This window comes from Cherax quadricarinatus, chromosome 38, assembly GCF_038502225.1.
Source record: "Cherax quadricarinatus isolate ZL_2023a chromosome 38, ASM3850222v1, whole genome shotgun sequence".
In the NCBI taxonomy this organism is placed as follows: Eukaryota; Metazoa; Arthropoda; class Malacostraca; order Decapoda; family Parastacidae; genus Cherax; species Cherax quadricarinatus.
Genome location: NC_091329.1, coordinates 12,861,889 through 12,889,083, shown reverse-complemented (window position 1 = coordinate 12,889,083; position 27,195 = coordinate 12,861,889). Strand labels below are relative to the sequence as shown.

The following is a 27,195-nucleotide window of genomic DNA, read 5'->3' as shown; positions in this document are numbered from 1 at the left end:
TAGTATACACAAAATATTACTCGCGTTTGACTTTCCAAGGATCTTCCTTGAGACAAATAAATTTTTGCATTTTCTCTTAAAATATGGTTAAAAAGATATTAACAGTTTGTCCCAAAGCTCCTTCAGAAGGACAAAACTGCATAAGCAGCTATAGTCCGCACACGAAGGCGGAAGCTATAACACTTAAATGGCAAAATGATCCTGTGGTTTTCCTAAAGAATTTTTTTGATGAAAAGGTCTTGAGAACCTGTGAAAAAAAAGGACTTCCGGAAATATATAAATTAAAACACTATACATCATGCAATTTATCATAGGTAATCTACAAATAACCTAAACTTAGGAGACTGAAACTTATGGCGACGTTTGGATTCGTCTTGTTAATGGTCCAAGTCGGACCGAAACGTCGTCACAAAGTTTCAGTCTCCTAAGTGTGAGTTATTTGTACTTTGTTCCAGCCACGGTATTGTGACTTATTCTATATCACAGGTAATAAAATGTAAAATATATTCGTTGCATATTTGTTCATTTACCTAAACCTATTGTTGGTATATTTATATTTATCATGCTCATGCAGAGCTGCTCCGGTCTTCATTTTACAAAATGTATATTAATGCACTGGATAATATGCTACGAAAGATAACGACGTTAATCCACAGTTTATTAAAAAAGCATTAAATGTCGATAACCTTGACCACTTCAAACACATTAAAGTGATCAAGGTTCCAGAACCCAAACGCTTAATAAAGATGTCCTAAGTGTCCACTTCCTTTTAATCCACTGTATAAGAAATCCTTCATATGAAGATATACCAGATCCCTGAACATGTACTCTCTCTCTCTCTCTCTTTCTCTTGAAAGGCGTAGCATGAGAGTTATTACTGAGGTATACACACGGAAGACAAGTATAGACATAAACAAGGTGCTGAGGATATCTAAAAGAAAAGAAAAGAAAACTCGAAAAATTATCTTTAGTAGGATAAATTCAAATTTAGGAATGATATAAGAAAGTACTGGTTTAAAAATAGAGTTGCAGAAGAGTGGAACAATGTTTCAAATAAAGCCATTGAACCTAGCACGGTGGCTTTAAAAATACGTTTGACAAATATGAGTGAGAAGAATTAGATTGAAGGAGTTGCCTAGCGTGTACGAGTAGGACCACTACAGTATTCCTTTATTCTTATGATATTCCAGATCGAGGATCAAGCCTCCTTGCCCTAAATGACCCACATGATTTTAGCGCTTCTCGTAATATAATAATCATAGTAATGGGCAAATAAAATTACCCTTCATCAAGAATTTCACTAGGAAGCAGCCTACGATACACAAATATCCACTGCCTCCGTATACACAATCCAATATGATCATTGCGTTAAGAGACAGGCAGAAGTTTGTTATTTACAACAAACTTCTGTGTGCAGCATGGATGACCTTAACGCGTTCATGGTCCACTGGAACACGAGGGACACTTGATGAATTGGGCCAACGCACATATACTCATCAAAGAGATAGATCTCAACAGACGTCATTGTTTGGAAGCCTCTTTGACTACCATAAAAAACACGAGAGCAGGGAGTTACAATATCATTAACACTGTAGCACACATGATCATCGATCAGATGTCACCCCCGCCCACAATCAGATACGGCCGTCAGGTGAGACACCACTAAACCTCACGTACATGCATTTTCTTTCCTGATTATATAAGCTTATACTTTGTTACTTTGCACATCTGTTCTATAATGCTTGCATTTGTATGTTTTCCATTAATTATCGCGTGTTAGCCGCTATCAATAAAGCTAATTTGTGTGCGTTGGGAAATTGCAGCTTTTAATGTTTCTTTTCCAAATAAAATTTACATCAAAACACAACTGCCATAACACTTTTGACTATTTCGCTTGTAAAGGAACTTTCACTGTTGAGCATATGTGCATTATGTGTGTGTGAGCGTGAAGAGTCGGCGTTGCTTTCAGCCTCGTCAGCTGTGTGCTGCTGACGCTGACACTCTCAAGGTGTTTGAAAGCACAGTATATACACGAAGTGGTATACATGTATATATATATATATATATATATATATATATATATATATATATACATATATATATATATATATATATATATATATATATATATATATATATATATATATATTTGTATATATATATATATATATATATATATATATATATATATATATATATATATATATATATATATATATTTATATATATACATATATATATATCTAGGTAGTAGGTTGGTAGACAGCAACCGCCCAGGGAGGTACTACCGTCCTGCCAAGTGAGTGTAAAACGAAAGCCTGTAATTGTTTTACATGATGGTAGGATTGCTGGTGTCCATTTTTCTGTCTCATAAACATGCAAGGTTTCAGGTACGTCTTGCTACTTCTACTTACACTTAGGTCACACTACACATACATGTACAAGCATATATATACACACACCCCTCTGGGTTTTCTTCTATTTTCTTACTAGTTCTTGTTCTTGTTTATTTCCTCTTATCTCCATGGGGAAGTGGAACAGAATTCTTCCTCCGTAAGCCATGCGTGTTGTATGAGGCGACTAAAATGCCGGGAGCAAGGGGCTAGTAACCCCCTTCTCCTGTATGTATTACTAAATGTAAAAGGAGAAACTTTCGTTTTTCCTTTTGGGCCACCCTGCCTCGGTGGGATACGGCCGGTGTGTTGAAAGATATATATATATATATATATATATATATATATATATATATATATATATATATAGTATATATATATATATTGCAGAGAATTCGTAGTGTGGAAATCAGGTGTGGAGTTATTATAAGTATTAGTCAGAGGACTGAAGAGGGGCTGTTGAGGTGGTTTGGCCATTTAGAGAGAATGGAACAAAGCTGATTGATTTGGAGAGCGTATAGTGTTGGGGAAAGAAGGCGAGGTAGGGGTCGTCCCCCAGAAGGCTGTAGGGAGGGGGTAAAGGAGGTTTCGTGGGCGAGGGGCTTGGACTTCCAGCAAGCGTGCGTGAGTGTTAGATTGGAGTGGAGACGAATGTTTTTTGGAACCTGACGAGAGCTGTTGGAGTGTGAGCAGGGTAATATTTTGTGAAAGGATTCGGGGAAACCGGTTAGCCGGACTTGAGTCCTGGAAATGGAAAGTACCATGCCTGCACTTTAAAGGAAGGGTTTAGGATATCGGCAGTTTGGAGGAACGTCTAAACTGCCGTATCTGAGCGCCTCTGCCAAGACAGTGATTATGTATAAGTGACCAATTTTGACTTGCACCTCTAGGTGTATATGCTCTAGTTCCCAAGAGTGGGATGCATACATGATGTCAATCGCATCATGAACAGGTGGTAAGTACTGAAACCATTATTTCAGCTTAAACAACCATAATGCCGTATTCACACTGGCTGCCGCAAACTTTTTACTTAAAACTGTCTGTCACCCACCCGGGTGCCCGACACAATGCTCTATCCCCTACACCACTATCAATCAACTGAAATTTTACACTATCGTAAAATACAATTCCGGACTCATTATCAGCTGAAAATAACGAACACAAAATTATCTACAGATAAAATACCAGGTACCTGGTAAGAGGGCCAAGATTTTTAAATACCCTCCTTTCATACATATGGGAAATTACCAAGAGATTTCTGGCTATCTTCATGACGGAATTCGAGAAGTTCCTAAAGTCAATTTGTATGTTGCACTGAGTGCGGCCAACAGTAACAACCTGCGTGATTAGGCCTTGATTCACTAGGTCTGGTCTGGGACCGGACCGCGCGGACTTTGACACCTGATAACATCTTTCAGGTATCCTTCAGTTACACCTGATGAATGTCTCACAAGTCTAGCTGCACTTGGAGGTGTTGGTTACCTGAAGACAACCTGACAATGCACCGAGACGTGGGAACACACTCAGGAAACTGAGAAATAATCATAATCCAGGAAGGAAAGCAGAGTTGGGAGGGTGGAGCAGGGAATGAGGTCAGAGGTCACAAGATGGCCCGAGACTTGCTACCCTAATATTCGGGGCTCAGGATGAAGGGCCACTAGAACAAGAGGCCCAGCAGTTCTAGTGCCAGAGTATATATATATATATATATATATATATATATATATATATATATATATATATATATATATATATATATATATATATATATATATATATATACATGGAATTCGCAAGAGCAGGCGAAATATACACAAACACTGATCTCTGGCTGAAGGAGACTCGAACCTACGAACCTTGGGACAAGGTACGCAGTGCTTTACCAATCTACCCACACTGGACAATACCTTGGCGTGTAGCTAGCGCTACACGTTTGATCCAAGGCAGCCAGCTTTCAGGGAGAAGGCTTACAGCTTTTCATCTCATCCCCTGCATGCATCAGCCTTCCTAGAGATATTAACAATGCAAGGAATTCGCAAGAGCAGGCGAAATATACACAAACACTATATATATATATATATATATATATATATATATATATATATATATATATATATATATATATATATATATATATATATATATATATAGTGCATAATGCATTGCGTTCATGAAGTGCTAAACTCGTGTAGATTAAGAAAATAAAAAGAACATAATATGGCCAAGCCAGAAGGTGATCCCAACCAAGGATATATAATAATAGATTAACCACAATGTTCAAAGAATATATGAGCAAGGTTCACTGCGTGCCAACAGTAACAGTGAATTTTTAATTGAAAAATAGAGCAAGAAATTACTGAAAAAGAAAGAACGAATATAGCATGACTAATTTAGATAATACTATACATACCAAATGAATATTGCATAATTTTGGCTAAACTTGAAGGCGTTCGTCTAACGGGGTCACCTGTGGAAGGTTACCTGGAGACACCCCTGACAATGCACGGAGACGTGGGAAAAAACACTGAAGAAACAGAAATAATCATAATCCAGGAAGGAAAGCAGGGGTGTGGGGGAGGAGCGGGGGGGAGGAGGAGGTCCGTAAACATTGGTGTGGGTGACCCAGGGAATGAGGTCAGGGGTCACCTGGTGACCCAGGACTTGTCACTCTAAAATTCAGTGGCGGAGGACCAGGGCCACCAATGATATACCAAGTGTTCAAGACTTCAAGATGTGCCACGCTCACAAAAGATTTCTTTCGGGCATAAAAACGCTTCTTGCATTGACGGTAAACAGTGTTCACAGTCCTAATCTTACACAATGATTCAGCTTTGTTTAATTAAGAAAATAAGTATGACGTGGACACTACGCTTGATATCTCTGACAATCAAATTATCGAACCTGTAGGAACACTGCGGTTAATTCCTATAGAGCGTTTTTGTTTAAATAAAACTGACCTGAAAGACGAGATGGCAAATTACTGAAACTCGAGCATGGGCAGACGGAGAGAGACGTGATAGGCTTGTTATTATTATTAAAACCGCAAAACCTGTATGGGTTGTTCAGCATTGCACGGCAAGGGAAAAACGTGAAATAGGCGGACACATTTCTCAGCTTATATTATAATAATCTGAACATCCCTGACTCTTGATACACCATTCTATTGTCTTGCTCAGTGTCTGAGAGGATCTCTGATTATAAAAATTCAGAGCAGGAGATGCGACCGTGAACTTGATAACAGCCATGGAAATCATACAAGACATTTATCCATCACTGATGAGGCTTACATTACCCCCTCCTTCCTAAGGCTCTGAACAGAGAAGCCTAGCTGCGGGATTAACGTTTGTCTCATGATTCGGGGACGGAGGATCGAGTCGCCACTCCATGCGCTGAATGACCCCCACTGATTTAGCCTTTCACAGAAGCATAATATACTTGATCCTTACAGCCATGCAGACTGCTCACCATGCAGACCGTTGCCAGCCCAATTAACTGCAGTGGTGATACTGACAAAGACAACCCTCACCACTGCCGACACCGAACACTGCTATCACTTATAGATCTGTTCTCAGGGCTGTGTCTTGTGGAAAAATACTTGGTAGTGGTGGTATTTTATTCGTCAGGAAAAAGAGCAAGTACCTCCAGATACAGGTCTTTGTCAATACACATATAACCTGCGCATATGAGAGGAAACTTTATGACAACGTTTCGGTCCGACTTGGACCATGGCTCCTTAATCGGTTAAGCATCCACTGGCCTACCGAAAAAAGGTTTTCACCCAATAAAAGCAGTGACCTATGACAAGATTGGAAATCAATGCATAAAACTAAATAAACAAATATAGTACCCAAGGAAAATATATGCATGAATATCAAAATGCAAATTTGATATAAAGTCTTAAAATAACATTAACAAAAATAACTAGATATTTTTCGATGGGATTAAGGTGATGGTAGGGAGAGTGCTAGGTAGTCTATCCTAGTTTCTCACCCGAAAATATGTAACTATGAAAACTAAATGCGCCCCCCCCCCGAGTCCTTCAGCAACCCCGCACTCCAAGAATCCTTCACCAGCCCCCTCTCCACGAGTCCTTCACCAGCCCCCTCTCCACGAGTCCTTCACCAGCCCTCACTCCAAGAGTCCTTCACCAGCCCCGCTCCAAGAGTCCTTCACCAGCCCCCCCCCCCACCAAGAGTCCTTCACTGTTGCAACCCCTGAATGGGTTGCAATGATTATTATGTACATATATAATTATTATTTTTTCATTTAATTTTATATTGCTTATATTTGCGATAATAGCTAAATCGTAAATGTATTGCTTTATATTGTTATTTGACGTAGTTTCCTTTGTTAGATAGGATGTAACATATTATGTGCTCAGTTCAAGTCTTGATTGTCTAACTACTGTAATTATCGCTCTTTACTCGTTATTCTGCCGGCTTCTGTTGCTGGGCAGTACTGTCCACGGAGCTATCACGTGATCGAGGGGGAGTGTCCTCACCTCGCCTGAAGTATTCAGTCTGCTGTAGACTCGCTTGGTGGTTGGATAGATTGTCTGTCTCATTATTCTTGTTAGTTCTGTAGAACTCTGTTCACAGAACATTGTATAGACTTAGTGATTTTCGACGTTGTATTGAGGTTGTGTGTCGCATAGACACTCTAAACTCAGGTCCTGAACTATAGCTTATGACCTAATTTGTACTGGTTTCTGTGTATTATCACAGTCGGGGATTTTCTTATGCTGAACTTAGATTCAGTAGTATGGGAGCTTTGTAACTTTTGTGGAGGATCTGCTGATGGTCCCTACTTAGTGTCGTTATATTATCTCCTTGTTCCTGATTCTGTGTCGCAGTTGCTTGTTGTATTGCTATTGGGCTTTAGCATTCTTTTTGTTGTTCAAGCAGACTGTTCTGGTTGCCAGTCGGTCAAGAAGTTAGTTTATTAGAGGACTTTGTCAGTCACTTGTTTAAGTCTAGTCGAGTCGTGAGACATAACGAACTACTTAGAGCACTTACACGCATACACAAACTTACTTGTACATATTTGTAATATCTTATTAAATGTTAATGTACCAGACGGTACTTAAGAATTATAAATGTGATATGTGCTTTCAGCACAATAATATTGTATACGAGAGAGATTAATATTTTGATTACTGTGATTAATTTAATTTAATTTGATAATATACCTCTAGACTTAATAAATTTATTAAATTTTAATTTCTCAAGTTAGTAGCCTACCAGTTGTAATCTGAAGCACTATTGAATAATACTGAATTTTAATGGATAATTGGACAAGGATACTGACTACTTGTTACGAAAACCCAGTAACAGGCTGGATGCTAGAAGGGCGGTCCTTTCTAGTATTCACTGGAGATCTCGAAGCTTTTAGAATCGCGTTTTTTGTAACATTCACCAACCCCTCACTCCAAGAATCCTTCATCAGCCCCCTCTCCACGAGTCCTTCACCAGCCCTCACTCCAAGAGTCCTTCACCAGCCTCGCTCCAAGAGTCCTTCACCAGCCCCTCCCCTCAAGGAAGGTTCCTTGATGTTGGTGAGGGGCTCTTGATTTAGGGAATTGGATCTGTGCTCCAGTTCCCCAAATTAAGCCTGAATGCCTTCCACATCCCCCCCCCCAGGCGCTGTATAATCCTCCGGGTTTAGCGTTTCCCCCTTGATTGTAATAATAATAATAATTCACCAGCCCCTCCCCACCAAGAATCCTTCAGCAACCCCTCACTCCAAGAATCCTTCATCAGCCCCCTCTCCACGAGTCCTTCACCAGCCCTCACTCCAAGAGTCCTTCATCAGCCCTCACTCCAAGAGTCCTTCACCAGCCCCCGCTCCAAGAGTCCTTCACCAGCCCCCCACCCAGAGTCCTTCACCAACCCCTCACTCCAAGAATCATTCATCAGCCCCCTCTCCACGAGTCCTTCACCAGCCCTCACTCCAAGAGTCCTTCACCAGCCCCGCTCCAAGAGTCCTTCACCAGCCCCTCCCCACCAAGAGTCCTTCAGCATCCCCTCACTCCAAGAATCCTTCATCAGCCTCCTCTCCACGAGTCCTTCACCAGCCCTCACTCCAAGTCCTTCACCAGCCCCGCTCCAAGAGTCCTTCACCAGCCCCCCACCAAGAATCCTTCAGCAACCCCTCACTCCAAGAATCCTTCACCAGCCCCCTCTCCACGAGTCCTTCACCAGCCCTCACTCCAAGAGTCCTTCACCAGCCCCGCTCCAAGAGTCCTTCAACCCCCACTCCAAGAGTCCTTCATCAACCCCCACTCCAAAGAATTTCATTAGCACTAAATGTTTATCAATTAAAAAACACTGATCATGTGCTTCTTCAACTATTTGGTCGTGCTCGTTGATGTGTTATTCTGGTTTCTTGTGCTCTTGATCCAAGAAACTGGAGCTACTCTCTCCATGAATCAAATCTGACTGCCTCCCATTCCCAGTGATGTATGACTCTTACGAGTTTAAGGATCTCCCACGAGTGCAATAATTATCCTCAAATTATCGTCCGGAAATGGGTTTGTATTTTTTAATAAAGGGGCTAACACCTAAGATATTCCTGCCAATGATACCAAAGTAACTAATATTTTTCACTGGATGGAAGCGTTTGTATCGCGGTTAGCAGACGGAGGATCGAGCCTCTACTATTCCATGCGCTGTATGTAAAGATTACAGCATATGTACTTTACGAATAAATTTTTTAATACATTATAGAGTATTTATAATTCACAACGTAGTACATTATATAAAAGCTAACCGTTCAGCATAATTCATAATTTTTCTTACCATTACAATTTTTTATAGCTATGATTATGGTTGTATCACTTTTACTTACGTCAGAAGTACCATCTGTTTTTGGAAAGTTCATTACCCTCCCACCTGTGCTGCAAATGACCACATTTAATCTGAAATACAATGGAACTACTTTTTTTTTTTTTTACACACAGTTAATTCACAACTTAGGAGGTAAGAGCGAACTGTGGCGTTTCCTTCGTCACTACACGGGACTTTGACGATCACCTGAAGCCAGGCTTTTTTTTTATTCGCAGGTTTTCGCTGCATTTAAAATACTAAAGATCACTGCATAATAGATTCCTAGGAAAATTCCAGATCTCCAAAAGATGACAATCAGGAGGGTTTTGTCCCTAGTAAGCTGAAAGCATTAGCGATAGCAATGATTTCAGCTTAACCCTAAGGTGTATATGCTACCTTCAACAGGTGAAAAGGGAAAACAGGTGTCAACAAACTCCCATACCTCTCGCCCTGTCTGTGAATCAAACTGGGTCCCTTTCATTGTAGGCTGAGAGCTCTACCACTGAACTACAAACTACAGCCACTCTCATGATGAGATAACTTCAACTGCACATACTGTTATGATGTAAGATTCTTAAATGATGCAGGTGGCTTAAATAGCTGGTTATAACTCAGGCATTATGGTATTATGTCAATCATGTTATCTCTAGCCTGGCAATATCGTTATTTCTTGTGTACATTTTTATTTTGAGAGATAATAGCAAATAAATATATTTCTACAATAGCGGAACTTTAGAATTAATCAACCGTTAGTATCGAGTAGTGTAATGCGCCTGACAAATCACAGCAGCGTAAGCAGAAACACATCGAACGTAAACAGAGGCACGCCATTCCCATATCTACCGCTAGCGGAATAAGGTTAAGTTACGTTAGCTTATTCTAGGTTGGGTTTCCGCAGATTACGTTATGTTTCTTACCATTTTCACAAAATATAACTATGTCCATGCCATAATATTGGACATTGTAAGAAATTAATTACTGATCAACTCAGATCAGGACCTGAGCTCAATAAATTTATATCAATTGTTGTATTAAATTAACTATCACACATTATCTAATTAATAATTGCTCAACTTATGGATATCTAAACAAAAAAAGTAGGCTACATCAAAATTCAGCATGTGATATAGGTTGTTTCATACTGTTAAGAGGAATGTTTACATAACAATGAGAGAACATGACTGTCAAACACATGTATGTACCTAGTATACCCTCACTAACAGGCTGAAAGCATCAGAGGTTGAGCTGATTAATTAGGTTTAAAGCCTATCTGGCTGTAGGTCACCTACTCACCCTCAATCAACAATGCTTTAATTACTAAAGTAGGGATTAAAGCAAACTCTTAATGTATATACACTGAGAGACATATACCTCTCAGTGTATATACTTCTCGATGTACATATCCTGTAGACGAGGGTACAAACTTTTACTGGGACAGCGTTTCACTGTGCAGTTTTATAACTTGATCGAGCGAAACCTCAATAAAAAAGCTTGAATTGTATGTCTTCGTATGTGGGCAATATGCTATTTCGTCCACTATGGCTAGATAAATTAGTGACTAAAGAACGGAATGAAGTATCAGAACTGTTAGACCTTACGAGGTGGTACCTTGATGAAGGGCTCTGATCCAGGCAATTGGAGGTACCCTCTCTTTCAGTGGCGGCTCCAGACTTTCTCTACAGGAAGGGTTTAGTGGTGACCATTTGGTTCGAAAGGGAAACTAGAGGGCTTGGATTAAAGCTGAGTTTTTATTGTTTTTTACTTGGGGCATAAGGGGGATAATGGAGATTATGTAGGGGTTTCATAAACCTCCTTCCTTCTCGCCGCCGCTGCTTCCCTGTGGATCAAGATTGACTGCCTCCGATTCCCTAGAACCTGTACGACCCTTACGGTTTTAGCGTTTCTCCATGAATAATAATAATAATAAAAATAACAGTCGGCAGGTACAGATATTTAGGGGCTATCATAAAGTTCCCTTCTTGGTGGGAGGGTAGGGGGATGGGGAATGACCTGATGCTGCCGAGCAATGGAGCCAAATAATTGGACCTATTATCCCCTTTATTGGATCAAACCTGATTAACTCCCATTCACCACCCGTCATAAGACGCCTAATGGTTTAGCGCTTCCTCGTGAATAAAATTATAATAACAGCGTGACAAATACATGAGGTGTAGCAAGACACCGTGGATACACCTATGCAACAAGAATAACCAATTCAAAGTCTTATTGTGTCATCACAGCTAGGTGTTATGTAACGCTCTATGACCCATACGGATCTGGCGCTTACTTTTTTATATATAATAATGAAGGAAGGTATTAAAATATAATGAACAAAGGTGTTACAATACACACTAGTATCCATGACACGTTCTATGTTAAAAAAAAACGCATAAATTCAAAGTGAACAGCTCTGATGCTGGAGTAGAGCTCTTGATGTATGGAACTACATCGCCCCTTGTCTTCCTCATATAGTCTGATTATCCTTCATTTTCCCGGACTGTATGACCCCTCCCCTCAAGAGAGGTTCCTTGACGCTGGTGAGGGGCTCTTGATCTAGGGAATTGGATCTGTGCTCCAGTTCCCTGAATTAAGTCTGAATACCTTCCAGATCCCCCCCACATGCGCTGTATAATCCTACGGGTTTAGCGCTCCCCATGATTACAATAATAATAATAATGTATGACCCCTATGGGTTTAGTGTTTTCAAGCGACTATAATAATAAATAAAACTATATCACTACTAGTCATCCAAATCAAAATCAATGTCAAATTGTTGACATTGCAGGTCTAGCAATCACTCGCTCAAAGTCAAAGAAGTAGAAGTAAGACCCCTAAAGTCTCTATTATCATTATATTTGCGGGGAAGCACTAAACTCATAAATGTCATACAGCGCCTGAGGAACAGGAAATAAAATCTGTTCCATCCAATTCCTTGAATCAAGAACCTTCAGCAGCCGTATCAGGGCCGGATTTCTGAAGGGTTGGCATGAGCAACTAAACTGTTTTGAAGGAAAGTTGACAACCACTCACCCGATTAGACCTCAACGCTACCTAAGTAGCGACATCAACAACCTGTCTCAAAACTCCAGTGGCTAACGCGACGGTCTGGAGTTTTGAGACTCTCTGATCGCGGGTTCTATCCCCGCCCGTGGTATGGTTTGTTTGCAATCGTGTCATTACGATTTCGTGAATCACACGACTCGCTGGCTCAGTGAGATAAACAGTTCCTATAAAACCAATGTCTCCTGAGTGTACACTGGATTATGTTGAGTTATGTTGAGTGGGGCTAGGGTTGGCTGGTTGCAATAGTTAAACAAGTTTTTTTTTTCTAAATATTTCTATTAAGGACAAAAAAAAATAAAATTGTTTTTCCAAGTTGTACAAAATAAAATGAACTCCACTGCATAAACCCATCAATATTATACACATTTCATTATCAATTTTCGCAAAACTCAATATTTACCACATAAAACTTATTGTCCCAAGGTTACAAGGGATCACACTGGACAATGCATTGCGTTGTTTCCCTCAATAAAACTGTTACTGCCTTTTTCTGTTTGAGCCTGCCATTCCTCGCACACGCGCACACGCGCGCAACCCGGGGTTGTGGGTTGCAACTCTAAAATATAATAATAATAATAATAATAATAATAATAATAATAATAATAATAATAATAATAATAATAATAATAATATAAAAATTATTGGATGCCTTCTTGAGACATTATTATTATTCATAGGGAGTGAAAACCCGTAGAAATCATGAGGTAATCAGTTCCGATCCAAGGAAGGGGAGGTCATGGCCAGTTCTTTGGGCCAAGAGCCTCTCCTTCGAGGGTTCTCGAGATGGCAAAACTTACCAGTATTCCATAGGAAGTGAGAGTTGTGGTCATGTTAGAGTGGTGTATGGTTCTTATGCTCCCAGCCTGGTATACACATAAACACTTGCAAATACACTAATACTTCAAAAATCTCTACACCAGATACAAGTTCCCCTACGCCTCGTCACACTTTCCCCTCACTGTGGAGCTTGTCCAAGCATTGCGTCCTGGGATCCGTAACAGCGTTGTTCATATCACAACAGAACCAACGGTTGCAATATACGAAGTTTAGATGAGTAGTAATCACCTTCACTCCCAAGACCCGCCACTTCACTATAATAACCAAAGTTTGAGGGAGGCGAGCGAGCAGCTACGTATATATCTGAGCGTTCGCGCGAGAGGAGTGATCTCAACTAAACTTCTCTGTCTGGGTGTTGAAGACTGACTGGCGTGGGTGAGGTGGGGCCCGGGGTGGTGTCCCCAGAAAGCCAGCACCACCTTCCCCGGGGTGGTGTCCCCAGAAAGCCAGCACCACCTCCCCCGGGGTGGTATCCCCAGAAAGCCAGCACCACCTCCCCCGGGGTGGTGTCCCCAGAAAGCCAGCACCACCTCCCTCCCTCCAGCACCGGAAGCATCCTACTCCTGGCCTGGTCAATCCTCCTCTTAGGCTCCACCTCCAGTAGGATTTATCGATGCTGAGGTACACTTTTATTAAGGAACGAGCTATCGCAAACCTCGCTGAGACGCAGCAGTAAGCGTATTAACCACAAAAGTTTAACGTAAAAGTGAAATTATATGATTAACCACTACGCTTCATGGGGTCCCACTCACACATAAACACTCTTATCACAACAAACACCAAATTTAAAATTTCCACACAGTATAGTTTTTTTGTGATTTGTTCCAGTCACGCTATTGTGACTTATTCTCCATAAACAGTTTTGTGTGGTAATGAGATATTAATGCGGAATAAGTGTGTGTGTGTACTCACCTATTTGTGGTTGCAGGGGTCGATACTCAGCTCCTGACCCCGCCTCTTCACTGACCGCTACTGGGCCCTCCCTCTCCCTGCTCCATGAGCTTTATCATACCTCGTCTTAAAACTATGTATGGTTCCTGCTTCCACTACATCACTTACCAGACTATTCCACTTCCTGACAACTCTGTGCCTGAAGAAATACTTCCTAACATCGTGTGTGTGTGTGTGTGTGTGTGTGTGTGTGTGTGTGTGTGTGTGTGTGTGTGTGTGTGTGTGTGTGTGTGTGTGTGTGTGTGTGTGTGTGTGTGTGTGTGTGTGCGTCTGTGTGTGTGTGTGTGTGTGTGTGTGTGTGTGTGTGCGTGTGTGTGTGTGTGTGTGTGTGTGTGTGTGTGTGTGTGTGTGTGTGTGTGTGTGTGTGTGTGTGTGTGTGTGTGTGTCTCGTGCCGAATAAGCCAAACCGGCGAGTTAAACGTAAAACGCAAGGGTCTTATTTTGCCGAATAAGCAGAGTGAATACTTAACTTACGCCGTAAATCTCCGAAAATCAATCTGGGCATTCCAAAAATATATATATCATTGATTTTAAGTAATATTAAATTAATTTAATCTGACCTATGATATTAGTAGAATTTGGCTAAAAAAAAATTACGTTAGATTAAGTTACATTATATGAGGCTTCTAAGTTATGTTTGGTCCGAAAATCAACTTTTTTTTACATCAGTTTCAATGAATATATATATATATATATATATATATATATATATATATATATATATATATATATATATATATATATATATATATATATAAATGCTACAACTTTTTTTTATAATTTTTACTACTACTACTACTTATGTTACTAAAAAGTACTCTACACCTGAACACTCATAATAACTAATAAATATGAAAATATGACAATTGTTGAGCATAATAAAATACTAGATGCCCAGAATAAATAACTAGAAAGTGCAAGTAAGCTATATCAACTACCCTTAGCAGCACAATAAACACAGCCATTTAGATGCTTAAAAATGTGAAGTGGGAGGAAGACAGCCCCAGCTGGGTGTACGAGTCTATACGACCTCACTAACTACCATAGACACAACATTAACCCCCCACGGGCGATGACACAACCTCCCATAGACGACGCTACACTCCCATGAAATGCCACCGAACCTCCCACAGGCGATACTAAAACCTACGGACAAAGTCACCACACACTGGTGACGCCACAGACGCTATAACTTTTAAGACCCACTTTTCTTGTGCCTCTCATTTTTTGGTAATGAACGAATCAACCGAGAAATAAAACACTTGGTGAATAAGCGTTTCTCTCTCTCTCTCTCTCTCTCTCTCTCTCTCTCTCTCTCTCTCTCTCTCTCTCTCTCTCTCTCTCTCTCTCTCTCTCACACACAGGCTGGGGGGCAAAGACTGCAAACCTCACTCAAGGAAAAGGCTCTTGGGGTGAGTATCATACCTAGCACATCTCCTGAGGCGCACATGAACTAAATAACTGCTTCAGCATATAGGCGCCTGGCAAACCTAAGACATTCAAGACACTGTATACCGTGTACGTCAGGCCCATATTGGAGTATGCAGCACCAGTATGGAACCCACGCCTAGTCAAACACGTCAAAAAATTAGAGAATGTGCAAAGTTTGCAACAAGACTAGTTTCGGAGCTAAGGGGTATGTCCTACAAGGAGAAGTTAAGGGAAATCAACATGACTGAAGGACATGAGGGGTAGGGGGGCATAACGATTTAAAATACTGAGAGGAATTGACAAGGTGGACAAGGACAGGATGACTCAGAGATGGGACACAGCAGCAACAGGTCACAACGGGAAGTTGAAAACTCAGATGAGTCACAGGGATGTTAGGAAGTATTTCTTCAGTCATAGAGTTGTCAGGAAGTGGAAGAATCCGGAGAGTGATGGAGTGAAGGCAGGATCCATACATAGTTTTAAGCTGAGATACGATAAAGGGAGCAGGAAGAGAGTGGACCAAGTAGCGACAAGCGAGGAGGCGGGGCCAGGAGCTGTGAATCGACTCCTGCAACCATAATTGGTGAGACACACAAACACACACACACACACACACACACACACACACACACACACACACACACACACACACACACACACACACACACACACACACACACACACACATACACACACACACATGCAATCTACTGTATAAACGAGGCCCTCCTGTATGTAAATATATCTTCTCATAACAAACCAGTCGTATCCTACCGAGGCAGAGTGGCTCAAAAAGAAAAACAAACGTTTCTCTTTTTTTCATTTAGGGAATTATACAGGAGACGGGGTTACTAGCCCCTTGCTCCCAGCATTTTAGTCGCCTCTTACGACACGCATGGTTTGCGGAGGAAGAATTCTGTTCCACTTCCCTATATATATATATATTTTTTATTAACACATTGGCCGTTTCCCACCAAGGCAGGGTGGCCCGAAAAAGAAAAACTTTCATCATTCACTCCGTCACTGTCTTGCCAGAGGCGTGCCTACACTAGTTATAAAACTGCAACATTAACACCCCTCCTTCAGAGTGTAGACACTGTACTTCCCATCTTCAAGACTCAAGTCCGGCCTGCCGGTTTCCCCAAATCCCTTTATAAATGTTACCTTGCTCACACTCCAAGAGCACGTCAAGCCCTAAAAATCATTTGTCTCCATTCACTCCTATCAAATACCCTCATGCATGCTTGCTGAAAGTCCAAGCCCCTCACACACAAAATCTCCTTTACCCCCTCCCTCCAACTTTTCCTAGGCCGACCCGTACCCCGCCTTCCCTCCACTACAGATTTATACACTCTCGAAGTCACTCTATTTTGTTCCATATATCCTCTCTACGTGCTGAATAGGTAAAACTGGTCAATTAGCAAGAACTCATTTAAAATTAAGTCCTTTCTAAAAATCTTCTCTTATACGTTTAAAAATATATTTTTTTACTTATGTTAATGTAAAAGTTAATAATTTTGTACCAAAAGAACCTTAGAAAACTTACCTAACCTTATCATAACAAGCTCAATTTAATTTAGTCTAATCTAACTAAATACATTGTAGATAAGTTTACAATAATTTAATAATAAACAAACAGTGAAATGCATTTTTTTCACTAGGTTCAGAATGATTTTTGTGAAATTATTGCATACACAAATTTTTGCTTGCCTTATTCGGCCAGAAGAGCATTGCTATTTAAGCCAAAATCGCAAGTTTTACCTATTCGGCACGACATTATATATATAAATATATATAAATATATATATAAATATATATATATATATATATATATATATATATATATATATATATATATATATATATATATATATATAAACCATACCCCCGGCCGGGATTGAACCCGCGGTCATAGAGTCTCAAAACTCCAGCACTGGAGGTGCTGGAGGGAGGGTACGCCCGGGGCTGCTAGAATAATCCCCTGAGGCGTATCCCTTCTTACTACTACTACTCTCGTAATATCCCCCACCTGCACTAATATATATATATATATATATATATATATATATATACATATATATGTATATATTCATATTATATATATATACATATATATATATATACATATATATATATTATATATATATATAATACGTTTATTGTCTTCTCTGAGGATGAGGGTCCCCATTCCAGCTATAGAGGTGGTACTTCCCTATATATATATATATATATATATATATATATATATATATATATATATATATATATATATATATATATATATATAAAGATTATACACACACAACAGGCCAAGTATATATCTACAAATAACTCCGACATCCGGGTAACTAACACGCACACGCGCTAAAGCTTGTCACCCATGAACTTCGCAGTAAGCCTAGTACCAAGCTTGGATGCGCTTATCAACAGAATATCGACACCATGCCTAACCCTTCTAGGGTAGGGTAGGTGCCTGAGCCCGAGCCTTTAGCTCATAAGACTGTCATTCCCATTTGCCCCCTTGGGGCGGGGATGGCAGACCAGAGAGGCCTAGCTTGTGGCTAGGCCTGGGGACAGTTGGTCCCAAAGATGAGGAGGTACTTGTGCCTCCTCCCATGGGAGACTTAGGTCTCAGACACTCCCTAAAGAGGGAGCCAAGGCCGGGCCACCACTTGGAAAAGGCCCGAGCCGGGAGAATACCGGCTAATTTTTACCTAACCTATCAACAGAACATAGATTGTAGATGCTTAGTAAACTTAAAAATGGTTTTGTGTGTCTTATTGAATAATTTCTCTACATTGACAAAAGTCAGACCCGTCACTGAAAACACAGCAACTACCTGGCGTCTATACTTGATCACGTATGTACGATATTGTGACTTGAAGAAACTAGAGACAGCCCAGAGATTAATTAGTAACAAGACAGGTCCCGGGTAGATTTGATTACACAGACATGCTGTTTGAGACTCACAATATGAACAATTGCGCAAATAGAAAAAAATAAATGGTTATAATTGTCCATAATTTTTTAAAGAGGTGGACCGGTAAGCCAGGGGAAGGCCTCGGTCAGATGACCAAAAGCTCCAACGGCGGGTCATCAAATGACTAAGACCCACGACAGGAAACACTTAGAAGCGGAGGTCAAGAGATGATACTCGAACTCTATAACCCCAAGAAAGTGAAGTACTGGCGAACCTCAGTTGACCTCATGTAAACATAACATTCCTGACACAGCCATAACAAATGTACCCCTGGCTAGTCTGTACTATTATTATTCGCTATCGGCTGTTAAACTTATTTTGTCATGTTTAGACTGTCATAATACCGTATGACATTTTAAATTAATAATAAAATTCTGTTAAAGCTAATATCTATGTTCAATATACAGTAACAAACTTTTATTACTCAAAGTTAGTTTTTGAATTAGAAACTGTGATGAGATATTAGATTTTTCCTCTTGAGGATAAGAGGGGTAATAGTACCAGAGCGTAATATACTAATAAACTAATTATGATTTGGTTATTGCTTTAGGTTTAATTATACTAGAGGATATTTTGGAAAGTTTCAGACGCCGACACTCCTTGTTTCCGGTCCAATACCCTTTTTGTCGGGCCCACCCACTTACCTGTGTGCGACAGGAGCCTGCTGGCTAATGTTCTTACCTGTAGTTACTAGTTATATACAAAATACTTGACAAAGGTATAAATACGTAAAAAACAAAGTAATATAGTGATTATGAAAGCTAAAGAATCTTAAGGATAAATGTCGGAATCTTAAAGTACCGACAGGAAATTAGCTTAAAATCATATACCGTTTTCTGGCATGAAGATTCTCCTCGGGGATTGGTTGGGGGTTGCTGACGTCACGGTGATTTAGTGCAGGTGGGGGATATTACGAGAGTAGTAGTAGTAAGAAGGGATACGCCTCAGGGGATTGTTCTAGCAGCCCCGGGCGTACCCTCCCTCCAGCACCTCCAGTGCTGACGCCAACACTGCTATCACTATCCCCGTCGTTTTGACCATCTCTTAAATACATTCATCACTGCCATTATGATTGTAAGGTGAAGCCTGTGTAGATTCAGCCTGTGACAGAGAGGGGACACTAGGTGTAGGCTATCTGTGGCTCGCTGGTAGAGCACTTGACTGGCAACCGACAACACTATATGGGCAAGTCTCCTCACACCTGCTGTCCATGTTCACCTAGAGGAAAATAGGTACCTAAGGGTTAGTCGGCTGAAAGGTTCTTGATCCAGAGAAGTGGAGGTACTCTCTCTTTCCTTGGGTCGAATTTGTCTCCCATTCCCCAAAGCGCTGCATGACCTCTACGGGTTTAGTGCTCCTATAAAAATAAATGTGAGTGCACTGTACGGGAATACCCCATTATAAACTTTTCTTTATTGGGTTTTTCAAGGGTAAATAATTCTTGTTAAATACTTCGTCTCTCTACATATTTTTTCTTTTACTTTCCCTCCATCTTAAGAAAAGTTCAGTCATGTGGCTGCTGGTTGAGCATTATGAATGCAGGTTGAGTGTGGTTCAGGTACAAATAGAAGCCGCCGCCCACCTCACACCACACAAAAGAATTGTATATGAGGAAATCCAGACTTCTTTCCCTGGCAGAACAAGAGGTGCAGCAGCCCTATACCCCAGAGGCATGGCCGCCTTCCTGCTTACATCCTCTAGACCGCCCCCCTCCTTGCTGCCATCCCCTCCCCGCCCTACCTGCTTCTGCTGTTTATGTAATACCATCACCTGCTCCTCTTGTCTCCGTTATATCTACTACTTACTGTTGTTATGGTTAGGGTGCTGTAGGATCCATCGGGTATGGCGCTTGTTTTTGATAATGGTGATGGGTGGGGATACGCTACTGTTCTTCCACACCCCTCCCCTTTTACCTGCTGTTCTTCCACACCCCTCCCCTTCTACCTGCTATTCCTCCACACCCCTAATCTTTCTACCTGCTGTTCCGCCACATCTCTCCCCTTGCTACCTGATGTTTCTCCATGTCTCTCCTGCTACCTGCTGTTTTTCTATAACCCTTTCCCCTGTTATTTACTATTTCTCTACCTCCCCTGCTACCTGCTGTTCTTTTACACCTCCAGTTACTTTCTGTTCTTTTATACTCCCTGCCACCTGCTGTTCTTCTACAACCCCTGCTACCTGCTGTTGTGCATCCCTTCTCCTGTTGTTCCTCTATACCCTACCCGTCCTGGTGTTTCTTCAACCCCTTCCCTCGTTCCACCCGTTGAAATTATTGAAGAACAGAGTAGAAGGGTCCAGCTGATGCACTAACTTTTGCTTTAAAAATAGTCTCCTTTGCTACAAATCTTATAATGTCTGTTTCCGTTTTTTCTTCAGCTACGACAAGCTGTTGTTATTCCTGCCTAACACACTGTATCAACCATAACAGATGATGCACCAATAGACATGTTGAAGCAGGACACAATGAGGCGAGTCGCGAGCACCAGTGAGCCAGTGACTGATATTGAGTTCAGCAGGGGCCATGTCACAAATTTAGATTTAGATGGACAAATTTAGATTTAGAAATGATATAGGGAAGTGCTAGTTTGGCAATAGAGTAGTTGAGCGGGACAAACTTCCAGGCAGCGTTACTGAGGCAAGAATTTTGGATAGTTTTAAATGTAGGTTGGACAGGTACACGAGTGGGTGTACCTAGCATGGGTGGCCTAGCATGGGCCAATAGGCCTACCGCAGCGTTCCTTGTCTTATATTTTTATGTTAGGCAACCATCACCTTGTGAGAGTAAATTAAATATATATTCACATGAAAGAGTTAAACCAATAGGAACCGTACAGCACTTGGTGAACGAAACATAATCAGGTTTGATCAAGGAAAGGGGATTGTAGTTCCAGTTTATTGGAACTGTGAGAGTAGAGGGACAGGAGATGGTGAGTAGCGCTAGAAGACCACCAGTACTGATCCCGGCCGCACCTACACTCCGGGAACATCTTGGCCACCTGTCTAACAGCACAGCAAGTGCAACATATCTTTCCTCTGGTTCCTCATGAAAATCTCTTAACGAACATCCTCCAGAACGGCACACAAGAACCCACATGGAAACAATACAACTGAGTACTGTTATTATGTTTAGTCTTCACACTGAGGCCGTTTCCTGAAGAGGGTCTCAGTGTGAGGACTAAATACATAGCATTCATTTTATTTTCTGTTGTCGTCTCCATACAGGTTTCTTTGTGCCGCACTCGGTGTTTATTATACTTGGGCTCCGTAATATATTTATGCAAGGTGTTGAGCTGTCTTTCACTCGAGTCCACATTTTTCTCCCTCAAAGACAGCGCATTATTATTATTATTATTATTATTATTATTATTATTATTATTATTATTATTATTATTATTATTCATTGGGTTAGCATTACACCCCTAGGTGTCATACAGCGCCAGGGACAATGAGAGGCATTAAGTTTTGATCCAAGAAAGAGGAGCGCAGGTTCAATCCCTTGAATCAGAGTCCCTCTTCGACATTAAGGAGCCTCCCTTGATGGGGCCAAGACAAAATAGTCTATATGGATATAACATAATTTATGCAGGTTCAACAGTTAATTTTAATATTACATCATTGGTTGAAGTCTCTGCCTGGTCTGGGGAAGCTTCATCACTGTATAATTGGTTACCAATGGATGAAGGTTCTAACAGTTCAGTGAAAACTTTATCATTCTATCATTACATCTTCTACCCGTTCTAAGGTAAGTAAATTAGTAAAATGACAGACAGGGGGGGGGATCATAGCCAGGCCTTCCATGAGAGGAGGTAGACAGGTGACTCGCACCCAATCGGCGAAGGGACTCACGGAGATGCATGCGAGCAGAATGAAACCTGATGCAAGAAAGAAGAAAATGTTTCACCTTTATGAATTCGGCTGGTTGAGACGCCACCTACAGGTGGATTCAGCCATCCTAGCAACAGACTTGTCAAGGTCCCGCCACACTGCATGTAATACACTTTTCCTTGAGCAGACTTTCACAGCAAAAGCACGAAAGAGCATTTAAGAATCTTGCTCTTTTAAAAATGGATATTAATGTACAAATGTCACATGTGCACTGCAGTATATGCATATGTGACATTTCTCTACATTCACATATGCACTACAGTAAGTGCATATGTGACTGTAGGGAATCCCGACAATATCTGAGTTTGCAAAACATAGAACCGATATATAATAGCAAGTGGACTCCACAAATATTTACGTCAAAGCTTTAACAGTGATCAGTAACAAAGAACTAAATATGAGATGATCTAAATACTTGTATTGCAGTATAATGGCAGAGAAGGCCAATAAAGTGGTAGTGACAGAGTACACAGAGATGCAGACCTACATCAAATTATAGCAAAGATTTCAATTACTAGAACATGTAATGGAAAATAAAAAGCTACCAGGCACAGTACCAAGGTAAAAATCTTAAGCTTTTGCAGCTAACTTGCCTAAGCATAGTGTTAAGTGTTTATTCAACCATGCTTCTGAGTGCGATCCTGCAACAGTAGCAACAAAAAACTGTTTCAAGTACAGGAAACAGTAGATTGGATACATGCAGATTTATTCAACAGCGGTCGTAAAATGTGGGAGAGGTGCCTGGGGGAGGAACTACGAATGCCGAATTTGATATTCACTGCTCTTAGGTTCCTGACTCCTGGTCATCGCTTCAACACACCTGATCAAGTGTTTTCCTGCCACGCCTGACCTAAACACGGTTAATATGCGCTTTAATATCTCGAAACTCGTGAAATATTACGACACCCCTTCAAAATCTTTAGTTTGGCGAACAAGGGTAAAGTTGTAGAGGATATGTTCACATCCAAGACACAGAGGTGCGCCAGTGTTAACACACACACACACACAAACACACACACACACACACACACACACACACACACACACACACACACACACACACACACACACACACACACACACACACACACACACACACACACACACACACTTCAAGGTCCTAAACGGATCTGCATTGTACAAAACCTTGCTCGATCGTGAGCACATTATGCATTAAGAACATAAAGTGTACACCATGAACCCCGCACATCAACATACACGTCTCGGTGTTGCACGCTTCCAGAAGGGAGGGTACCTGCAGTTTCTTGGATGAAGAACCCATCACCAGCAACAAGGCACTTGCCTTAAGAGGAGTTACCAAGAGGACATGATAAACAAGGAGGGCTCCCCCCCCCCGGGCGGTGGTGTCCGGCACAAACCGGTTCAGTAACCCCAAGAATGGATCATTTCAACCCGGTATATTCACTCCAGAAGACAGTTGGTGCGGCGGAGTCCAGCTGGAACAGAGGCAGGCCAGCTGGTGCAGCGGTAAACTGACATTTTTTAGTGGCTTTAAAGCCTGTCGAGAGGGCGAGGGTCATTATTACCTGCACGTCATCAATCAAAATGCTTTAATCCCTTAAAATGAATTAAAGCTTGCGGTTTATATATACACTGAGATACATACACCTCTCTGTGTATCAACATATATACACCTGTGTAGAAATAAATATATATAGGCCGTGCCGAATAGGTAAAATTGGTCAATTAACAAGAACCCATTAAAATTAAGTCCTTTCTATAATTTTCTCTTATACGTTTAAAAATTATTTTTTTCATTTATGTTAAAGCAAAAATAATAATTTTGTGCCAAAAGAACCTTAGAAAATTTACCTAACCTTATTATTACAACCACAATTTAATTTAGCCTAATCCTACAAAAATATTTTAGATATGTTTACAATAATTTAATAATAAACAAACAATGAAATATATTTTTTTCGTTAGGTTCAAAATAAAATTCGCGAAATTATTGCACACACAAATTTTCGCTTGCCTTATTCGGCAACAAGAGCGTTGCTATTTAAGCCAAAATAGCAAGTTTTACCTATTTGGCATATATATATATACATGTATATATACATGTATATAATATATATGTCGTGCCGAATATGTAAAACTGGTCAATTAGCAAGAACTCATTTAAAATTAAGTCCTTTCTAAAATTTTCTCTTGTACGTTTAAAGATACATTTTTTTCGTTAATGTTAATGTAAATTTTTTTAATTTTGCACCAAAAGCAACTTAGAAAACTTGCCTAACCTTATTATAACAAGAACAATTTATTTTAGCCTAACCTAACTAAATATATTTTAGATTTGTTTACAATAATTTAATACTAAACAAACACAGTGAAATAAATTTTTTTCGTTAGGTTCAGAATGATTTTGGCGAAATTATTGCATACACAAATTTTCACTTGTCCTATATGGCAAGATGAGCGTTGCTATTTAAGCCAAGATCGCAAGTTCTGCCTATTCGGCACGACATATATATATATATATATATATATATATATATATATATATATATATATATATATACTGTATATATATATATATATATATATATATATATATATATATATATATATATATATATATATATATATATATATATATATATATATATATATATATATATATACTATATATATAATATATATATATGTATATATATATATATATATATATATATATATATATATATATATATATATATATATATATATATATATATATATATATATATATATATATATATATATATATATATATATATATATATAAATGTGTAAACACTGAGATACACAAAAAAAAACAGGCCAAGTATCTATAGGCAAATACCTTTGATAACTAGTATCACTTATCGTGGTTTCTAAGACCTTGTTGCACTGACTGGCTGCTGCTCCTCCACTCCATGACCCTCAGGGACCGCCGATACATCAATTATACTAGCGTAAAATTATTCCATCATTAATCAATATATATTTTTAAGAGATGTAGCAAAGAATCTCTTGGTGGTCCCTTTGGCCGAGGAGCTTATTTTTTTTTTACTTAACTTCAAGTACACTCGCAGTATGCGGCTGCCCTATTATATACCTGGAGTTTACCTGGAGAGAGTTCCGGGGGTCAACGCCCCCCGCGACCCGGTCTGTGACCAGGCCTCCTGGTGGATCAGAGCCTGCTCAACCAGGCTGTTGCTGCTGGCTGCACGCAAACCAACGTACGAGCCACAGCCCGGCTGGTCAGGAACCGACTTTAGGTGCTTGTCCAGTGCCAGCTTGAAGACTGCCAGGGGTCTGTTGGTAATCCCCCTTATGTATGCTGGGAGGCAGTTGAACAGTCTCGGGCCCCTGACACTTATTGTATGGTCTCTTAACGTGCTAGTGACACCCCTGGTCTTCATTGGGGGATGTTGCATCGTCTGCCAAGTCTTTTGCTTTCGTAGCGAGTGATTTTCGTGTGCAAGTTCGGTACTAGTCCCTCTAGGATTTTCCAGGTGTATATAATCATGTATCTCTCCCGCCTGCGTTCCAGGGAATACAGGCTCAGGAACCTCAAGCGCTCCCAGTAATTGAGGTGTTTTATCTCCGTTATGCGCGCCGTGAAGGTTCTCTGTACATTTTCTAGGTCAGCAATTTCACCTGCCTTGAAAGGTGCTGTTAGTGTGCAGCAATATTCCAGCCTAGATAGAACAAGTGACCTGAAGAGTGTCATCATGGGCTTGGCCTCCCTAGTTTTGAAGGTTCTCATTATCCATCCTGTCATTTTTCTAGCAGATGCGATTGATACAGTGTTATGGTCCTTGAAGGCGAGATCCTCCGACATGATCACTCCCAGGTCTTTGACGTTGGTGTTTCGCTCTATTTTGTGGCCAGAATTTGTTTTGTACTCTGATGAAGATTTAATTTCCTCGTGTTTACCATATCTGAGTAATTGAAATTTCTCATCGTTGAACTTCATATTGTTTTCTGCAGCCCACTGAAAGATTCGGTTGATGTCCGCCTGGAGCCTTGCAGTGTCTGCAATGGAAGACACTGTCATGCAGATTCGGGTGTCATCTGCAAAGGAAGACACGGTGCTGTGGCTGACATCCTTGTCTATGTCGGATATGAGGATGAGGAACAAGATGGGAGCGAGTGCTGTGCCTTGTGGAACAGAGCTTTTCACCGTAGCTGCCTCGGACTTTACTCTGTTGACGACTACTCTCTGTGTTCTGTTAGTGAGGAAATTATAGTTCCATCGACCGACTTTTCCTGTTATTCCTTTAGCAAGCATTTTGTGCGCTATTACGCCATGGTCACACTTGTCGAAGGCTTTTGCAAAGTCTGTATACATTACATCTGCATTCTTTTTATCTTCTAGTGCATTTAGGACCTTGTCGTAGTGATCCAATAGTTGAGACAGACAGGAGCGACCTGTTCTAAACCCATGTAGCCCTGGGTTGTGTAACTGATGGGTTTCTAGATGGGTGGTGATCTTGCTTCTTAGGACCCTTTCAAAGATTTTTATGATATGGGATGTTAGTGCTATCGGTCTGTAGTTTTTTGCTGTTGCTTTACTGCCCCCTTTGTGGAGTGGGGCTATGTCTGTTGTTTTTAGTAACTGTGGGACGACCCCCGTGTCCATGCTCCCTCTCCATAGGATGGAAAAGGCTCGTGATAGGGGCTTCTTGCAGTTCTTGATGAACACGGAGTTCCATGAGTCTGGCCCTGGGGCAGAGTGCATGGGCATGTCATTTATCGCCTGTTCGAAGTCATTTGGCGTCAGGATAACATCGGATAGGCTTGTGTTAACCAAATTTTGTGGCTCTCTCATAAAAAATTAATT

General features: G+C 40.5%; 1 protein-coding gene across 1 annotated transcript in view; it reads right to left on the bottom strand.

Moving 5' to 3' along the window:
- Positions 1-13,502, bottom strand: part of LOC128693013 (serine-rich adhesin for platelets) — a 118,238-nt gene extending 104,736 nt beyond the window's left edge. The window contains exon 1 of the mRNA XM_053782460.2: positions 13,078-13,502. The gene's annotated coding sequence lies outside the window, so the exon portion shown is untranslated. The remainder of the gene's footprint in view (positions 1-13,077) is intronic.
- Between the last annotated feature and the right edge of the window lie 13,693 nt (positions 13,503-27,195).